Genomic DNA, 18,863 nt, shown 5'->3' on the forward strand with positions numbered 1-18,863 from the left:
ACGTATTCAGTTGCAACAACCATAATTTCTCTGAAAAATTTCAGAGCAAAAAGAAGATATTTATATGAACTGTAAGATCATCATAAGAAATTCCTTTTCTTAGTTAGGATCGGTCAAATCTAAATAATTATTGCTAAAAACATTAGTGTATTTCAATTTCATTTATATACTGTATATTTTCTAAAGAGCGATTAAGACAATGCTAAGATATTTCAAATGAGCAACAAATACACAATTTTATATGAAGAATATTTTTGCCCAATGGTCAACTTTGACATAATGAGTTGTACTGCTGGTCTTGTCATAGCACATAAATACACCAGTGAACTTCAGAGACAAACAATTTATCAAACAAGTCAGGTGTATGAAAGGAAAAGGGAAGAGAATCTTGCAGAAGGAAGGAAGGAAGGAAGGAAGGAAGGAAGGAAGGAAGGAAGGAAGGAAGGATAAAAACAGCAGAAAAACTAATCAAAACACTGAAAAAAGAGCAAGGAAAAATGAAAAAAAGGAAAATAGAGAGGAAAATAACAGAAATCAAAGGAAAGAGCTAGAATGATTAAATAAAGAGATGCAGTACTTAGGGAGGGAAAAGAACGGTTTCATTTTTAATACTCTCCAGCTCCCAATGTACTAGCTACAAATTTGATGAGTTCCCCTACTATTCCTTCATCTCAATCGTTTATGAAGATATTGAACAGTACTAGGCTTAAAACAGAACTTGGAGTATCCCACTGCTTACTTCCCTCTATGTCAGTGATTCTCAACCTTTCTAATGCTGTGACCCCATAATACAGTTCCCCATGTTGTGGTGACCCCCAAGTGGGTGTGGCCACCAATAAGAGGGAGTAAGACAGCTAGGGAAAAGGGAAAAAAATGGCGGACAGCATGGTTTGGCAACCCCCATGAAATGGTCATTCGACCCCAAATGGGGTCCCGACCCACAGGTTGAGAACCACTGCTCTATGTAGATGTACGATAATTCCATTAAGGATTACATGTTGAATGTGGTTTGTTAGCTAGTTACGAATCCATCTAATGGTGAAGCTATCTATCTCAAAGTTTTCCAACTTACTAAGAAGTAGGTTGTGGTTTACTTTGTCAATTGCCTTACTGAAAAACAAGTATATTATGTTCACACTTTTTCACCAGTCCACTTAATAACTTATTTTTATTCTTAAATTAAAGGCACTACAGGATGTCAAAGAGAGGGGAGGTTTAGGTTTCCCAGATTGGGAGCTATATTACCAAGCAGCGGCCCTAACATGGATTAGAGACTGGATAACCTTAGAAAATAAAAGATGTTTACATTTAGAGGGTTATGACCTCCAGCAGGGCTGCCATGCTCACATATGGATGGGGCAAAGCAGAAACCACCAATATTTTTTAAGGCATAAGGTTCGGCAAGAATTAATAAGAAGAATATAGTTAAACATCAATATTATACAAAGATCCCGGCTTGGCTATCACCATTGGAGGCAGTCACATACCCCAATTTGTACAGGATAGACAAAGCTATTATATATAAAGACATCTTGACAGAAGAAGGTTATTTAAAACAAAAACAAGAGCTAAAACAACAAGGAATAGACATGGAGTGGTGGTCTTATCTCCAGATACAAGCAAGATACATGAAGGATAAGCAAGAATGGGGAATTAACAGACAAGATACAGGGTTAGATAAAATACTTCTAGGCCCAGAGGAAAAACAAATAAAGAATATTTATAAACACCTGTTGGAACATAAGCTATATGAGGAGCAGGTTAAAGAAACAATGGTGACATGGGCAATAGTTTTAGGATATAATATAAATAAGGATCAATGGCAGCAAGTATGGGAGCAAAATAACAAAATCACAGTGGCGACATCATATAAAGAAAACCTGTATAAGATGGTTTACAGATGGCATCTCCCTTCGGCCAAGTTAGCCAAAATGTATAACAGATATACATCTAAATGTAACAAAGAAAAGGGCAGCTTTTTTCATGTATGGTGGACGTGTAAAGAAGCACAGGTGTACTGGTGTATGGTCTGGGAATGGGCAATAGAAATGACTAGGTAAAACATTCAATACAAACCTGAGACATTAATTAAGAATACTAGAGAAAAATGTAAATAAAGAGGACACATATTTAATTATCCATGTGGTTACAGCAGCAAGGATACTATTTGCTCAAAAGTGGAAAGCAATGGAAGTACCGAGTGGGGAAGCACTAATAAAGAAAATTATGTATTGCGCAGAACTAGATAGGATAACTAAAAGATTAAAAAATCAGGAAGAAACAGAATTTTATCGAATATGGAATAAATTTTATAGATGAGGGAAAAAAATGGAGGTCACAGTAAAGAGATAAGTTGAGATAGAGACCAGAAATGTATAGTTGTATATAGATATATTATATGTAATTAATGTACAATATGGACTGAGATATCAGTCAAAGACGATTTACCATGTTCAATGTTTTTAATCCTTTTTTTCTTTGTACTTAATAAAAAAACTTTTTTAAAAAAATAACTTATTTTTATTCTTGAGTATTGAATTGGCCAATGAGGTTATGGCATTGCTTTGACCCAACATAGTAACTGATTAGCACACATTTATACAGAAAATCTTTATTTCAGGCAAACTGATTGTATCTTAGTTATAAAATAAAAAGAGTAAGATAGTACTTGTTGTTCATTTACTTATTATATTTATATACTGCCTGTTGGGAGCTCCAGCATACAGAGTTCTCTCCTTCTGTTCTCCCCTTAGCTCCCTTTATGAGGTAGGCTGGATTGAGAGACACTGATTGACACTGAGTTACCTACTAAGCTTTCATGGCTCTGGACTAAACATCAATCATCCTTGTATCACTCCAACACCATAAACACAATAATTTGTTGGCTCTTAATTTTAAACCAAAGGTATTTCTATGGGAACAAAATACTATCAGATCCATGTACTGATCATCATATGGAAATTTGAGCTCATTTATGGACAAGAAGATAAAAATTGAGGCATCTGAAGAAAAAGAGAATGTAATAGAAATGCAGAATTAATGCTAACAAAGTATTTTGGATTATAAGATTTGTTTCAATAAAAAGAGGGGAAAAAGCTGGTTGTGGAATACCATAATAATAGATATGTCTTTGGTGTTTCTAAAATACAAAGCATAGGGTTATTTTGATGTAAAATGATTACCCCATTAGAATAAATGACATTTGGCTCACAAAGCAATATATAAGAATGCTTTTCAAAGATTATGTAACAATACACTGTGAAAACAAAAAGTTACACAAGATAGGCAGCATTTAATGTATATCTGGTTTTCACTGGCCCAGTAAGTCTCCTACAGTTATACAGAATCCAATTTCATTACAAATGAAGACTTCTGAGAACACCTAGATATGCCTTTGAAATCCTACATTTGTTTATATAGTAAAGAAGGTTGCTTGACAGGCTTAATATATCTGTGTTTGTGTTTTCAAGAGCCAAATAACAAAACCTGATAATGCATCTTAGTATTGTCCTGATAGTAGAAGACTCACCTGCTGAAAAAAGGCATTTTGGTACCAGACACAATACTTAAGGCCAATTCACACATACAAATCAGCTACTTCAGAATGTTGAATTGAGTTCATACTTATGGCCTTCCTAATTCAGTCCTGTCAGTTCATATATTCATCAGTCCCTTAGGTTAGTACTATTAAAAAGATTACATACAATCTCTGTGTATGAACAATGCCATCTACAGGTTTCAACTCCCAAATGTTATGCTTCCACACTGCTTGGAAACATCCTTACATGGGTTTCTCCAAACTGCCAATAATTTATGCCTTGAGTTTACATAAGAGTAACATTAGGATACAGGATCCTCAATGGATTAAGTCATTGGGCTCATAATCCATTCTGTCTGCCACATAAAATTGTACTGAAGATTCAAATATTTTCCTTTTATAGTAATACAGAAATCTGTATTTATAAGATTTCTTCAAATTCTAGAAAAAAGCTGGAATAGATTTCTCTTATTGACAATAATGCAGGTGAATATACACTGATGTTTAGCATTCTTTACCTGGCTCATGAACTGCAGAGAAAAGAAAAGGAATACAATCAAATGTATTGATTGTCTGAGATACAGATGATTTTACTAATAAGCCAAGAAAGTTGGTAATTTTGAAACTTTCTTTTCACAAGGCTATGATTTGTATTTGATTATTATCTTCTTCTTTTAGTCCTCAAATAAAAAAAATAAGAATCTACTTTTTTCTATAAGCCTCCCAGCCTAAAAGACAGGTTTTGCTTTTTTTAAAATCCAGAAAATAGTATGTAGACTTTTTGAATAAGCTAAGAAGTTCATTGAATAAGCATCTGTATGACAATGTATCCCTTGAATAATTCCAATACTGTCATTATCATAGAAGTTATATTTAAACTGCCCTTACTGATGTTAAGTGCTATTTTAAGTTAGAAACTTATATAATGCAACTATTGCTGGAGTTTGTAAATATTTTTTTTCACTCTCTGTGTGTTTGATTGACTGTGAGCCAATCTTGATTCTCAACAATTGCCTAGACAAATCTTTGCAATTTTTTTGCAAGATTTTTGGAAATGGTTTGTCACTGATTTCTTCCTGAAGTTGTTGAGATAGAAAGACTGCTCCAAAGTCTCTCATCTGGGTTTCGTGCCTAAGGCAGATCTAAAATTTTATGTTCTTCCAGTTTCCAGGCTGATCCCTTAACCATTACAGTAAGTTAGCTTTCTTTGCAAATCATAATGCCTTTGTTTTCCTACTACTATTTCTCCTGCAGACTTTAAAAGGCCATGATAGTATGATTTCTTAGATATTCTTTACTCCTTCATGGAAGAAGGTTCTTGCTCCAATACTGTCAAATATTATTTTAAGTAATAATGATTGCTAAGATCATAGTAAACCAAAACTACAGAGGCTGAAGCAGAGGCAGAACAAATATATTATATACTATATTAAGTGGTATACAATTTTAATGATGCAAAATTTCCCATCTCCTTTAGTATTAAATAATATTCCATTTGTCATAGGTGATGGAGGTGATGGCAAAATTTATTGGGTTCGATGCATCTCCATATAGAAACTTCTTTTTTAAACAAATATGAAACTGAATTAAAATGGAACCATTAACTTATCTCCAGCATCTTCCAAATAAATCAATACACCAGGGGAAAATTAGCACTTTTGTATACCTTTCAGCATTTAATGTATGCATAAGTACAAAGAAGCCACTCCCTTTCCTCACAATTTCTGCCTTCCCTGTGAGATCTTTTGACCTTTTTACAGAATGCATTAAAATCTGTTTCCAAGGAGGTAATCAAGGAAAACATTATATATGACAGCACATTTTTTATTATTTATTCTCTAAAAAGCACCACAGGCACTGGCTATCAGTTTTTACCTCACTGTCTAGAAAAATGACTAAACCACATTTTCAGTGCACTGCATCTAACAATATTCCTGCCCCAAACTATGCATGGCTACCCATGGTATCTGCTAATCACTCTATCATTATTAGTTTGAGAAAGAATGAAACATTTGGGTAAAGGTCTATCCTGTCCCTATAAAAATAAAGAAGGGAGGATATTTTCATAAGGCACACAGTTCTCCAGAATAGATGTCATGGTTACTGAACAGATATAATGGTTATCTTCCATAAGAGGACCTGAACTGGGATGGTAGCCTTGGGTTCAAAGGGGACTGCAAATAAACTATAGAAAAGGCAACATAAAACTGCAAGTGTGAAATATTAGGGATCAGAGAAAAGAAATGCAAGACCTTTCATAAAACACTTCACTGATGTAATAAAATAGGAGATTCTGATTGGTGAGATAGAGCAGCAGATAGACTCAGCTAGCAAATGTCATCAAAGGGTGATGAGATTTGTTGTTGTTGTTAATTGCGAAGTCGTGTCCGACCCATCACAACCCCACGGACAATGTTCCTCCAGGTCTTCCTGTCCTCTATCATCTTCTGGAGTCCATTTAAGTTCACACCTACTGCTTCAGTGACTCCATCCAGCCATCTCATTCTCTGTCGTCCCATTCTTCTATTGCCCTCAATCTTTCCCAGCATTAGGCTCTTCTCCAGCGAATCCTTCCTTCTCATTAGATGGCCAAAGTACTTGAGTTTCAATTTCAGGATCTGGCCTTCTAAAGAGCAGTTGGGGTTGATCTCTTCTAGGACTAACCGGTTTGAACGCCTTGCAGTCCAAGGGACTCACAGGAGTCTTCTCCAGCACCATAGTTCAAAGGCCTCAATTCTTTTGCGCTCAGCCTTTCTTATGGTCCAACTTTCACAGCCATACATTGCAACTGGGAAAACCATGGCCTGGATTATACACACTTTTGTTGGCAGGGTGATGTCTCTGCTTTTTAGTATGCTGTCTAGATTTGCCGTAGCTTTCCTCCCCAAGAGCAAGCGTCTTTTAATTTCTTGGCTGCAGTCCCCATCTGAGGTGATCTTGGAGCCCAGAAAAATAAAATCTGTCACTACCCCCATTTCTTCCCCATCTATTTGCCAGGAATTGAGAGGGCCGGATGCCATGATTTTGGTTTTCTTTTTTTTTTTTTTTAATTGAAAATTTTTCAAATTTTACAAGACAAATCCCCTCCCCAAACCCCCCCAGCCTCCCGTTCCCTCCCCCAACTCCCCAAACCTCCCTAACCCTCCCCTGGACCTCCCAGAGTTGATTATGGGCTTATCCAAAATATTTCAAAAAAGAAAAAGAAAAAAAGAAAAAACTTAAAACACATATAAAACTTAAAACACATATAAATCCTAAACAAATCTTAATATTCTAAATTAAATAAATTATCTCTAAAAAGTAATAATCATTAAACACATTATAATATACTCTGAACATCTTCTAATCATGCTTATAATATTATCCACCATTCTATATAAATTCCTCCCAAAACACAATTTTAAGCACTACTTTCTTTGAACATCTATAACTATAATATAAAATCTAATATAAGTCATAAACAAATCTAAATACATTTAGTTAAACGAGTTATACTCCCTCCAAAACACAAATTTAAACATAAACACAAATTTAAACATTACTTAAAACTTTAAACATTAGAATCCCCTTATACACATTTAATCAAATTCCATCTTAAAAATAGTAATAATAATAATTAGAAAAAAAAATAAACCCAGACACTAAACACATTATAGTATACTCCAAACCTTCTAATATCATGCTAATATTATTATCATTTTTATAAACTCCCCCAAAACACAAATTTAAACATTACTTAAAACTTAAAAAATCCCTTATACACATTTAAATCTTTATCAATAAGAAATTCCATCCACAATAAACACATTAAACATTTAAATCTTCACCAATAACAAATTCCATCCACAAAAAAAACACAATCCTTATCAGTCTCAATTGTCCATTTTCATTCTCCATCCATTATCATACTGATATTATTATTATCAATCTCGATTGTCCATTTTCATTCTCCATCCTTATCATTCTCTAATTTTGAATATTCGTCTTTAACCTTATCAAACTCAAGAGAAGTGCTTTGAGATCTGGCTTTAAGGATTGCTCCAAAATTTCTGGATCTCCCAACAACTCAGAAGCCAATACATGTGGGGATTCCTTAAACTCCTTATTCTGTTGATCTTTTTCTTTACAATTATATGTTGCACGAATTGTCCTCTGCCCCTTCCTCTCAACTTGTTGAAACTCCTCAAGCTGAGATTTCCCATTTTTCATTTCAGACAACAATTCCATCCTTGAAGATTGCTCCAAAGGCTTTATAAGTCTTGCTTCTCCCACAGATTCAGAAACCACTAGATGTGAAACTTCCTTAATCTTCTTCTGTTGTTGCTTTTCTTTACAGTTATGTGCTACACAAGTTATCTTCTGCTCCTCAATCTGAACGTGTTGAGATCTCTCAGGCAAAGGTTCCCCAATTTTAGGGTCTTCAAACTGTAATTCTACATTCTTTTCTTCCAAGGTTTTAAACTTAATAGATGACGATGAACATACCCCCAAGACCGAAGTATAAAAATCTTTTGCTTGAGAAGCAGTATTAAGTCTATAAGATATCCCCAGGTAGTTCACCACCATTCCAATCGGAACATCCCATCTGAACGAAATTCGTCTCTTTTTAAGTTCATTTGCTAAAAAAGCAAACTCCTTTCTTCTTCTTAAAATTTTAGATGGGATCTCCTTTAAAATTATAACATCTTGTGAAGCAATTTGAAATCTCTTCTTATAAAAAGCTTGTATAATTTCATTGCGTAGAGATCTTTTCCCAAAGTAAATTACCACATCTCTTGGCAAATTCTTTTGCACTGCCACCACAGAATTAACTCGAAATAATTTTTCAATTTCACTAAGTATTTCCTTTTTTTCTTTATTCAAAATCACAGCAAAGTCCTTTGCAACCACCTCTTTCAGATCTCCTTGCAAGGACTCTCCCAAGCCTCTAATTCTTAAGGCATATTCCATTTGTCCATACTGAAGCATAAGAATCTCATTTTCCATTTCCTTTTCCATACTTTCAATTTTTCCCTCCATTAATTCCACTTTTTCAACTACTTCTTCCACACGGGAATTCAACTTTTCAATAATAGAAGCAACTCCTTTTAAAACCAAAACTATGTCTTGCCTCAAAATCTTGTTATTTTCCTCTAAAATCTTTTTCATTTCTGCCCTAATTTGAATTGTAACATTTCCCATCATATCTTGCAAAGATTTGCAGGGTGATGTCTCTGCTTTTTAGTATGCTGTCTAGATTTGCCGTAGCTTTCCTCCCCAAGAGCAAGCGTCTTTTAATTTCTTGGCTGCAGTCCCCATCTAAGGTGATCTTGGAGCCCAGAAAAATAAAATCTGTCACTACCCCCATTTCTTCCCCATCTATTTGCCAGGAATTGAGAGGGCCGGATGCCATGATTTTGGTTTTCTTAATATTGAGTTTCAAGCCAACTTTTGCACTCTCCTTCTTCACCCGCATCAAGAGGCTTTTTAGTTCCTCTTCGCTTTCTGCCATTAGAGTGGTATCATCTGCATATCTTAGGTTGTTGATATTTCTCCTGGCAATCTTAATTCCAACTTTTGATTCATCTAGCCCTGCCTTTCTCATGATGTGCTCTGCATATAAGTTAAATAGGCAGAGCGACAGTATACAGCCTTGCCGGACTCGTTTCCCAATTTTGAACCAATCAGTGGTTCCATGTCCAGTTCTCACTGTTGCTTCTTACCCACATATAGGTTTCTCAAGAGACAAATAAGATGGTCTGGCATTCCCATCTCTTTAAGAACTTGCCACAATTTGTTGTGATCCACACAATCAAAGGCTTTTGCATAGTCAATGAAGCAGAAGTAGATGTTTTTCTGGAACTCCCTAGCTTTCTCCATGATCCAGCGTATGTTGGCAATTTGATCTCTAGTTCCTCTGCCTCTTCGAAATCCTGCCTGTACTTCTGGTAGTTCTCGATCCACATACTGCTGGAGTCTAGCTTGTAGGATTTTAAGCATAACTTTACTAGCATGTGAAATGAGTGCAATGGTGCGATAGTTTGAACATTCTTTGGCATTGCCTTTCTTTGGAATTGGAATGTAAACTGACCTTTTCCAATCCTGTGGCCACTGTTGAGTTTTCCAAATTTGCTGGCAAATTGAGTGTAGCACTTTTACTGCATCGTCTTTTAAGATTTTGAATAGCTCAGCTGGAATACTGTCACCTCCACTAGCTTTGTTGTTGCTCAGATTTTCTAAGGCCCATTTCACTTCACATTCTAGGATGTCTGGTTCGAGGTCAGTGACCATCTCATTGTGGTTATTTGGGATGTTAAGCTCATTCTTGTATAGTTCTTCTGTGTAGTTTTGCCATCTCTTCTTAATCTCTTCTGCCTCTGTTAGGTCCCTGCCATTTTGGTCCTTTATCATGCCCATCTTTGCATGAAACTTTTCCTTCATATCTCCAATTTTCTTGAAGAGATCTCTGGTCCTCCCTATTCTGTTGTTTTCTTCTATTTCTTTGCACTGTTCATTTAAGAAGGCATTCTTATCTCTTCTAGCTATTCTCTGGAATTCTGCATTCAATTGGGTGTATCTTTCTCTTTCTCCTTTGCCTTTCGCTTCCCTTCTTTCCTCAGCTATTTGCAAAGCTTCCTCAGACAGCCATTTTGCTTTCTTGCATTTCTTTTTCTTTGGGATGGTTTTAGTTGCTACCTCTTGTACAATGTTGCGAACTTCCATCCATAGTTCTTCAGGCACTCTGTCTATCAGATCTAATTCCTTAAATCTATTTGTCACCTCTACTGTATATTCATCAGGAATATGATTTAGTTCATACCTGAGTGGCCTAGTGCTTTTCCCTACTTTTTTCAATTTAAGCCTAAATTTTGCAACGAGAAGCTCATGATCTGAGCCACAGTCAGCTCCTGGTCTTGTTTTTACTGACTGTATACAGCTTCTCCATCTTTGGCTGCAGAGCACATAGTCAATCTGATTTCTATGTTGACCGTCTGGTGATGTCCATGTATAGAGCCGTCTCTTGGGTTGTTGGAAAAGAGTGTTTGTTATGACCATCGTATTCTCTTGACAAAATTCTATCAGCCTGTGCCCTGCTTCATTTTGTACTCCAAGGCCAAACTTGCCTGTTATTCCAGTTATCTTTTGACTTCCTACCTTAGCATTCCAATCCCCCATGATGATAAGGACATCATTTTTTGATGTTAATTCTATAAGGTGCTGTAGGGCTTCATAGAACCAGTCAATTTCATCCTCTTCAGCACCAGTGGTTGGGGCATAGATTTGGACTATTGTGATATTGAATGGTTTGCCTTGGATTCAAATTGAGATCATTCTGTCATTTTGAGGGATTGTATCCCAGTATTGCTTTTCCTATTCTTTTATTGACTATGAAGGCTACTCCATTTCTTCTGAGGGATTCTTGCCCACAGTAGTATACCTGATGGTCATCTGAGTTAAATTCACCCATTCCTGTCCATTTTAGTTCGCTGATTCCTAAGATGTCGATGTTCAGTCTTGTCATCTCTTTTTTGACTACGTCTAGCTTGCCTTGATTCATGGATCTTACATTCCAGGTTCCTATGGAGAAAAAATCTTTACAGCATCGGACTTTCCTTTCACCACCAGATATATCCACAGCTGAGCGTCCTTTCGGCTTTGGCCCAGTCGCTTCATTCTTTCTGGCGCTACTAGTACTAGCCCTCTGCTCTTCCCCAGTAGCATATTGGACACCTTCTGACCTGAGGGGCTCATCTTCCAGCGTCATATCTTTTTTCCTTTTAGTACTGTCCATGGGGTTTTCATGGCAAGGATACTGGAGTGGTTTGCCATTTCCTTCTCCAGTGGATCACATTTTGTCAGAACTCTCTGCTATGACCTGTCTGTCTTGGGTGGCCCTGCACGGCATAGCTTATAGCTTCATTGAGTTACACCAGCCCCTTCGCCACGACAAGGCAGTAATCCATAAAGGGGTGATGAGATTGCAGTTGGTCAAATATCAATTTATCTTTTTTCAGAAGGGGAATGTATTTAGACTGCAAGGTTCTAGAAGAAGTAACAGACACACCAATATTTAAACTGTAATATAATGTGCAAAGAAGAGTTTATGTATTTATGTATTACCTATATCTCTCCAATATAACCTGGAAAGTCTTGTTATGATGGCAACTTTGGAAGGCTCAAAGTGCCTTCCAATTATGAAGGGTCTGAGTTCATTAGTGTGCCATGATGGATTGTGTCTTTTTGTGTCTGGACAAGGTACTTCAAGTGCAGAGGACTTGGATATGAGTTTCCCATCGAGACATGGAAGCTTCATTGATGAGGACATGAAAAAGTATGAAAGGAAACAATGAAACTATTTGAAATCAGCCTCCAATGGAGGGATTTCTTGATGCAAAGCAAAACCAAGAGGAATTATTATTTTAAGTCCTGAAGAAGCAAAAGAAATGTACCATGTGTGTTAGCAAATATCTGAAATGGTAGCCCAGGTATGATGAAGAATGACACAGACTTTGCTTCTTCCTAGGGAGGAAATCTTTCACACAAGCTTTTGAAGAGAAGGAAGTTGCAGAAATCATAGGAAAAAGGGTTTAGTGGTGTAATATTTAGTGGTAGTTTATTGCTTTGCTATTATTAAGTTTACATTTTTAATCACCCTCCCCCCATTTTATTGCTATTAGTATCCCAGAGTAGCCCCACAGAGAGATGGGTGGCAAATAATTAATAAATAATTATCTATCATGGACTGGATAAGCTGTTAACAAAGGTTTTATGATCAATTTCCTATAATAACAGGAAAAATGAAAGTATGTGATGAGATCATTTGGCATGGATGTATACATTAGAATCAATGGTTTCAAAAAATATATATGACAAGATCAGTCCAGGCCATGATTGCATATCGCAACTCAAGAGGACGTAGAGTAGAAGGACTATGTATATAACATTTTGAGCTGTTTTAGAAGTATAGGTCCATTGACTGGAACTGCCAAATCTTGTTAATGAAAGAAGCAAAGATTCATCCTAAAACAGTATGTCAGCACAGAATCAAATGAAATCCAGAGAGAGATGGCCTCTGGAAGTCAACTGGGCATGAAGTATCCAAGGACAAATCTGGTGATCTTATGACCAAGAGAAAATATTGATTTTGATTATGCCAAAGCAGTCAAAAGAACAGTGTCATGTAAGATCTTTTTCTCTCAGTGGAACAAGAAAGAGATAAAAAATATTTTTTAAAAACCTATAAATATAAAATGTGTTAGCAAGTGTGTTTAAAAGAAAGTTATAAACTTGATTTAAAAATAAATAGCTAACATTGGTGAACAAAAGCCACCAACAACTTGGCTTTGATAAAAGTGTCTCACATTTTAACTCTTAAAATATTTCAAATAAAGCAATGACATTTTACCCCTGTAATTACTTTATCTTAAATAATTTTTCAACCAAAGGTAATATAACTATTCTTCCTTCTTTGTACCTTTTTTCTTTTCACAATGAAAAATGTCACCCCCCCACATACACATTTAAGGAAAAGAAAAAAGAAGAAAAACAGTTTGGAACAAAGACAGTTATTTTCCTTGTTTGTTTTGTTATTACTAAAATAAAAATGTCAAAATAAATGTACTAAATAGAGTTCTTAAATAATCAGTGGTCACCTGTGGCTATGAAATTTCATTAAAACAAGGTAGCAGGTGAAGAACTTTCATTTAAACTACGGAAGACTGGCCAGAACCAGATATGAGAAGCAAATAGTCCTTTGGCACAAAATTAATGTGCAAATAGAAAGAGAATAGGGTAGCATGCCTGAATATTCCATAATTGATGGTATCCATCATTATCACTAGATTTAAATATATCCTATCTTTCATTCCGAAGCTCAAGGTAGTATTCATAGTACTTCTCCCTCCAGTTTTTTCTCACATTAATAACTCTGTTATTACATGTAGGAATTGGGCATGATTCTGGTCCTATCCATGGGCACGTTGTTTTTATCCTAATTATTTACTTCCTTTCTGCTTTTCTTGTTTCCATGTTATATTGACATATTTTTTAAAAAATATCTCATCTGGGAACCAGAGGGAAATATTAGCAGAAGAATAATCAGTTGGGGGGGGGGGGGAATTCAAGAAATGATCCTTTTATCATAGATGGTAGCCTCTTTACAGCCCCAGCAACTGTAAATTTCTTGTTAATTTGTTGGTCTAATAGAAAAATAATAATACATTCAATTCTATGCTAACACTTACGTAGAATTAAATTCCACTAAACTCAGTAAATCTTATTTTTTTAGTATGTATATACAAAATTGCACTACATCGGCAATTTATATTTATGTTTAGAAGTTATTTTCCTTCAAGGTGTTCTCATCTCAATTCAAAATGGATCGCTTTCCATCTAGATAATTTAAAGATCTTTTTGATTTATTGGTAAAAGAAAGTAAGTGAAAGTTTTAACGTATTTGTGTATATTGTTTCCATTTCCTTTAAAGGTCTGTTAGTTTATTTATAAATGGAAACAGTTTTTTTAATTAAAAAACAAAATGGCAATATTTATTGCTAAACTCACACCATTATTTTGTCTTCCTTTTGTTTTCCTTTTCAGCCATTTGGAAAATACAAAATCACATCAGTATAATATTTATTGATTTCTAAAATTTAAATAATACTTTTCTTCTACACATCTTCTAAAGCAATGTAATTTTTTTTCAATGAACAAAAACAATAGTAAAAATATAATAGCCATTAATGATAGTATATAAAAGAACAGTGAAAACAGCAAGCAAAAAATAGAAAATAAAAGATAATTTCATGGAAAGACTCTTGCAAATTAAAAGCTAAGAATATTATTTTAAAAGAATCCCTGAAAAATGATGTTTAATAATGTAGCATTTTGGTAATAAGGGTAACAGAAGCAATAGCTTCTGTTAAGGGCAACTGAAAAAATTATGATGCAGAGTTTAAAATCTTATTTGTTTCAAATGGGTTTTGAGCTAATTATCAAGTACAATAGTCTTGAGTTACAAGGCAATTGGCAATTGGACCAGAATTTGTCTTGCTAAGTGATATGGTCATAAAATGCGACATCATATCAATAAGCAATAGCAATAGCTGTTATCAATAGCAATTTTGGCAATCCCAGTTGCCATTGTTAGCCAAATCCCACCAGATGTTAGTCGAGGATCCACCCTGATCCAACTCACTCTTGCTTGGTTCCTCCCAGCCCCGAGTCTTGATAAGGTACCCCCCTCTTCAACTATCCCTCCCACCTATGTCCCCTCCCAATCGCTGCTGTTTTGGCTCTCTTGCACTCCACTGTCCCTGCTGGACTTGCTTCCCTGGGCTCACTGGCCCTGCCATCTCTGTTGGGTTTGCTGTCCTGTCCATAGGCAGCCCTCTCCTTACCTTGGAAGTCTTCCAAAACTTCAAAAAAATACACAATATGTATGCATAGATTACTGCATTTATTTTTGTTCATTTTTATAACTGCCCTTCTGACATAGGATTCTGGATTACACTCTGCTTTTCAGAGTCTTCCTAATATATCAATAGGATTTCCTACATTTTTATTAGTACAACACATTCAGTAGTTCAGTCAACACATCATACCAAGCCATATCTTCTTTTAAACCAGTTTTCTCAATAAACTATAATAGCCTGTATGTCAGTCAGATTGGATAACCAACCGAACCTCCAGACCGAACAACTCAAAATTCTGTGAAAAAGACACTGTATTTGCACACATTTTAACTGCTTAGAAAAAGACAAAGAAATTAGGTTTGTCCATACATGCCAGGGCACAATGGCAGCTATGCCCCTGAGTAAGCATTGTATTAATGTGGTTTCCATTACAACTTCCCAGATTTAGAAGATTTTGAAATATGACTCCAAAAAAGGAAGCATATATTGGACAAAGTTTATGGTGAATCAAAATTTACTAACTACGCGAACTGTATTGACTAGATCATACATGATGCTTAACAAACCAAATAAGCTGTAGTAGAAACATGAAAATCAAATACTAATTTTTAAGTTAGGGATTATCTCTACTGTATATTCAAGGTCTTCTTTAACCAATCAGGTTTACATAACTCTCATCTATCACTTATTCTTTTCAATATTTCAGTATCAACATGAGATTATAAAAAAATGAGTGTCACTAGTATTCTGAAAATACCCAATTTAACCACTCAGCTTTGACATTTTACTGTAAAAAGGATATGGAACTTTTGAATCAGTTTGGGTAAGGTTGAATCTGAAATTTAAGGGAATTCTGCAGTTCTATATGAAGTAATATATAACCTTTTTTGATTGAGGGTATGTATTTTCTAAATCAGGCATGTCAAACTGCTGGCCCACAGGCTGGATGCATCACACCAAAACCATGCCTACCCCATTGCCGGCAATGGGGAAAAAGTCGCGATACATCGTGCAACGTCACGTGACGTCGCGAGTTTGACATGCCTGTTCTAAATTATGAACTATGCACCTAACAGAAGTTGCATTAAGATGATAGCCAGCAGATTTTACCACTTAGTTTGCCAATGCTATTCTATCTAGAAAAGTTGAATTTGGTCTCAGTAGTCCATCATCATTCAGCAATCTAAATAAGTGCATGGGACTGCCTTTAGAATGATCCAGAGTTTGCAACTGATGCAAAATCTGGCTACTAAAGTATTGGCAAAACAAGTGAAAGTAGTATTCTATCTATTCTAAAACAATCAATTTGAAATGCTAGCAGAAGTCTTTAAAGATCTGGGCTGGATTTAAGGCTGGATTTTGAAGGCTATGTGTTTAGCATCCATGATATTATTTTTGGTCCATTGTCAGCAAAGATCCAATAGTGTCACATTGTTTATCTGTGGGTCTGTATATGTAAGAAAGTATTTGTAAGCTGAAGGATTTTAAAAATTGAAATCAGAATTTCTCCATTATGTTTTCAATCATATTTTTCTTAGTTTACTAAAGTATTGTAGTTGTATATTGTTACAATAATTTCCTCTATTTCTAATTAATTTACCTACAATCAAAACAACGGTTCTCTATAAAAGAAATGTATCATCATATTTTAAGCAAGCTTCAGGTTTTTGTAGATATTATAAACCCAACAACTTTACCATAAATAACTCTCTAAGAAATTTGGAAAAACAAGAACAGTCCAAAAGGACTGAAAACAATGTTTACTTTGAAAAGTGGAAAATACAAAAGGTGGGAAGGTAAATAGAAAGAGATAAAGAATGGAGACACTAATTAATAAGAAGATAAATTACTGAAGAGGTTTATAATGACAATCTATTTTAATATTATATTTCTAGGAACAAGGAAGTTCCTATAAAAATGCAAGAAAAATATAGCCAGATATATTAAATTCAATTCAAAAATGAAAAGGGGAAGAGACCAAAGCTATAGTCCAAGCAAACACTAAATGGTACCTTACTTGAAGAAAAAAAATGAAAATCATGATGATGGGATATATTCCTGTGTTGGGAATTAATAATAATAGCATAACACACTTATGTATTCTGGATTTTTACCTGTACTGTATGTTTATGACTAGATATCATTTTACCTAAGCCACTTTAATAGGTAAAGTAAAAATCAGTACATACTCTTGAATGTAGTAAAAAAATATAAAAAATATGCTTTCATCTGATAAATACAGAAAAGAGAAAGCAATCTCCATTTCTCAGAATTCTGTCTTCTCATAATATGCTGAACAGTCTACCTACAATTGGATTTGTTTAGGATTTCTGATTTACTTAACCTTCAAGTTGTCAAAAATATTAAGATATTAATAAATGTTTCTATTGATAAACAGGTAATTTCCTAAAATATATAGGAAAATTCTATTTTTTTGAAGGAAAACCAAAGAGCTGCAAAAAAATAAACAAGTTTCTTCCCCATGCTGTTTTTTCTTTGCTGGAAGAAAAGAACAAAGGCTTTTATCTCTACCTCACAGTCATCTGGAATGGATGCAAGAAGTCTCTTCAGGTATATAAAACCTAGGATAATGTGGGGTTGCAAAAGACTAATATCTGGATTAAATTGGTGGCAGAATGTGCATATATGCCAGACTTCTGAAATGGACCAATATACATAACAGAAAAAATTGGCTATTACATATTGTAGCTATCTAGCTGTCCCCAAACTAAGAGAAAAAAATGCTTCATTAAATGCAGGAAAGATGATCATTGGATAAAATACAGGTAGTCCTTACTTGATGACCTCTCATTGGGATAAAAAAAAAATCTGTTGTTAAGCAAAGAGGTAGTTAAATATTTTTTGGTTGCACTGCTTAGTGATACAATTTTAGTAGTCTCAGTTGTTGTTGGATGAGGATCATACCATTATTAGGACCTCATGCTTTTCCTCCCCTGCATGAACTGCTGGCTCCATCTTATTGCCTCTTTCCCCCTTTAGCAGCCAAGATTCAGCTTCAAGTCCCCCACCCATAAACTCCCCAGTTCTGCGCCCTTTTAGCTATTCAACATACCACTGTTGCCTACCTCTGCAGCCCCCCTCACTCTTCAGCTGACCTTCATCATGCTCTTCTTGCTGCTTGCCCAAAATCCAGATGCTGGGTGAGAGCACAACCCTATAATGCACATTGGAGAGTAGCAGGCCCCCATCTGTTGAAAGGAGCTTGCCAAACCCAGCTAGGGAGGAGGCAGGAAATTGGAGCTGGCAGAAGCTCCCTGGGCAAAGATGGTGGCTATTAGTCCTTGCCCAGCACCTGGAGGAAATAGGTAGAATGGAGAAGCTGAAACACATTCTATGATTGTAAATGTGGGACAGCTGCCAATTTTTGATCACATGAGCATGCAATAGTCACTATGCAGTGGTCACAATTTTGAGAACTGGCTACGACTAAAATTCATTCAGTACTGTCATAACTTGAAACTTGTTCTGATTAAAAGGAGGTTTTTAGATTTTTATTCAAAGTTATATGCTAGTGAAAGTATACAAGTTTTAGATATAGAAAAATACTTACAGGTAGCACATTTTCCTAGACTTTCTAATGATCAACAAGATGAAATGAATTGTTTAATTACTTCTGAGGAAATTATTTTGGCAATCAAATAATTAAAGGTTGGTAAGGCTCCTGGTACAGATGGATTAACAGCAATTTATTACAAAATGTTATCTGAAGAAATGATAGAACCATTGAAGGAACTTTTTAACAGTATTTTGCTGGGGGCAGAAGTACCTCCATCTTGGAGAAGGGCTTTCATATCGTAGATCCCAAAGGAGGATCAAGATTTGACCCAGCCTAAGAATTATAGACCTATATCTCTTTTGAATACAGATTATAAGATTTTTTCAAAAATATTGGCAAATAGATTAATGCAAGT

At 35.3% G+C, this 18,863-nt stretch overlaps 1 protein-coding gene across 1 annotated transcript in view; it reads right to left on the reverse strand.

The window, feature by feature from the left end:
• The window catches only part of PTPRN2 (protein tyrosine phosphatase receptor type N2), a gene marked incomplete at its 5' end in the record, with an annotated part of 573,168 nt that overhangs the window by 95,766 nt on the left and 458,539 nt on the right, over window positions 1–18,863 (reverse strand). The window lies entirely within an intron of this gene.

Source organism: Crotalus tigris, unplaced genomic scaffold (assembly GCF_016545835.1).
Source record: "Crotalus tigris isolate CLP2741 ecotype Arizona unplaced genomic scaffold, ASM1654583v1 scf7180000017969.2108049, whole genome shotgun sequence".
NCBI lineage: Eukaryota > Metazoa > Chordata > Lepidosauria > Squamata > Viperidae > Crotalus > Crotalus tigris.